The sequence below is a fragment of the Schistocerca serialis genome, unplaced genomic scaffold (assembly GCF_023864345.2).
Source record: "Schistocerca serialis cubense isolate TAMUIC-IGC-003099 unplaced genomic scaffold, iqSchSeri2.2 HiC_scaffold_1203, whole genome shotgun sequence".
Taxonomy (NCBI): domain Eukaryota; kingdom Metazoa; phylum Arthropoda; class Insecta; order Orthoptera; family Acrididae; genus Schistocerca; species Schistocerca serialis.
In genome coordinates this window covers 65,001-67,500 of record NW_026047407.1, presented here as the reverse complement: position 1 = coordinate 67,500, position 2,500 = coordinate 65,001, and positions in this window count along the sequence as shown.

The window sequence follows — 2,500 nt, the reverse complement described above, 5'->3', positions numbered from 1 at the left end:
ACAAAAGCCCCACTTGGGTGCCGAAGCGAACTCTCCCAGCACAGCGCACGCGCCAACACGTCCGCACAGCTGCGATACAAACCACCTGCGAGAACCGCAGAGGCGACCGAGCAGCAGACGGCGTCGCGGCGCCGAGCGCCGGGCGGCGGCGCATCCTCAGCGCACACAGTCCTCAATCGGACCAGCACACTGCAGATGTCCACCGCGCTTCGCACCGGGCCCGCGAGGACCTACTTTGGCCGCACGGCGCCGCGTGCAGGGTGCGCCGGCGCGCAGCTGCGCCGCCTGCCGCCTCCGTCGGCCGGCGCGCCTGCCACTGGCCGCCCCCACCAGCCGGCTGTAGCGCGTGCGCCCACGCACCGCGCGGCCAGCACGCCGGGAGGCCCCCCCTCACCGGCCGGGGACGGTCCCACCCAGCCACCGCCGCGTATCGCTTCACACCCAGATGCCATTCACGTTCGTGGGCATGGTGGGTATCGCTGGAACAACCGGTTGGTAGCTCAACCGATCGTCGCCATCACTGATTCACCTCTAGCGAGAACAACCGCACCACAACGGTTTACCAGTTGTTCATTTGCGTAACGTCACCAGCAAACGTAGGCGTCCATCGCCATTTGCAAATTCAACGATTGTTGCATGCCTGTGTCAGGTGTCACGACACACTATGTCTGCCCACATACACGCAACAACATGTGCACGCTTCGCGAACACGTGGAAGGTGGCCCCCGTACGTATGCGATGTCCATTGCGCGAACGACTGTCAACCGGCCTCTGTCGCATGTCGCAGATGTGGAACGCAGTGCACCATGCTATCACGGTGTGTGAGAAGAGACGACTACGTCTGACAACACGCGCCACTACATCAACAGACGGCTCATGCTGATCGCCATCCAGGGCATACCACACTGCAATCCAGCTCTTATAGGGAGACGACACGTAGCTGAGTGCACAACATTTGGACCGCATGGTTCGCCGTTGTTGGCGCAGTCGTTGTACGGTCACATGTACCACGATGTATCATTCAGTACATGAGGACCAATGTGCAGTACAGTGTGTGATTTGGACGTACAACATCAGCGGACAGTTGACACAGGCCGTACCACAGCGTAGGCTAAGTGCTTCGCCATGCGAATGCCAATGAACAACTGCAAATGCCAATGAACAACTGCAAAGGGCATTGAGCATGTACGTCCTGCTGCCATCCACATTACAGTGTATAGCTGCAAGGTGTTTAACATGAAGCGATACACTGGGGACCGGGCAGTGCGAGTAGCAAACTATATTGCGGGGGTTGCAGTTAGGCAACACTACACTAATTTAACGCGTCGTATGACAATTACAGAGCAGGTTAAGGCCCAACGTGTGTTGGGTTAAGGCCCAACGTGTGTTGGGTTAAGGCCCAACGTGTGTTGGGTTAAGGCCCAACGTGTGTTGGGTTAAGGCCCAACGTGTGTTGGGTTAAGGCCCAACGTGTGTTGGGTTAAGGCCCAACGTGTGTTGGGTTAAGGCCCAACGTGTGTTGGGTTAAGGCCCAACGTGTGTTGGGTTAAGGCCCAACGTGTGTTGGGTTAAGGCCCAACGTGTGTTGGGTTAAGGCCCAACGTGTGTTGGGTTAAGGCCCAACGTGTGTTGGGTTAAGGCCCAACGTGTGTTGGGTTAAGGCCCAACGTGTGTTGGGTTAAGGCCCAACGTGTGTTGGGTTAAGGCCCAACGTGTGTTGGGTTAAGGCCCAACATAGGTTGGGTTAAGGCCCAACATAGGTTGGGTTAAGGCCCAACATAGGTTGGGTTAAGGCGCAACATAGGTTGGGTTAAGGCGCAACATAGGTTGGGTTAAGGCGCAACATAGGTTGGGTTAAGGCGCAACATAGGTTGGGTTAAGGCGCAACATAGGTTGGGTTAAGGCGCAACATAGGTTGGGTTAAGGCCCAACATAGGTTGGGTTAAGGCGCAACATAGGTTGGGTTAAGGCGCAACATAGGTTGGGTTAAGGCGCAACATAGGTTGGGTTAAGGCGCAACATAGGTTGGGTTAAGGCGCAACATAGGTTAGGTTAAGGCGCAACATAGGTTAGGTTAAGGCGCAACATAGGTTAGGTTAAGGCGCAACATAGGTTAGGTTAAGGCGCAACATAGGTTAGGTTAAGGCGCAACATAGGTTAGGTTAAGGCGCAACATAGGTTAGGTTAAGGCGCAACATAGGTTAGGTTAAGGCGCAACATAGGTTAGGTTAAGGCGCAACATAGGTTAGGTTAAGGCGCAACATAGGTTAGGTTAAGGCGCAACATAGGTTAGGTTAAGGCGCAACATAGGTTAGGTTAAGGCGCAACATAGGTTAGGTTAAGGCGCAACATAGGTTAGGTTAAGGCGCAACATAGGTTAGGTTAAGGCGCAACATAGGTTAGGTTAAGGCGCAACATAGGTTAGGTTAAGGCGCAACATAGGTTAGGTTAAGGCGCAACATAGGTTAGGTTAAGGCGCAACATAGGTTAGGTTAAGGCG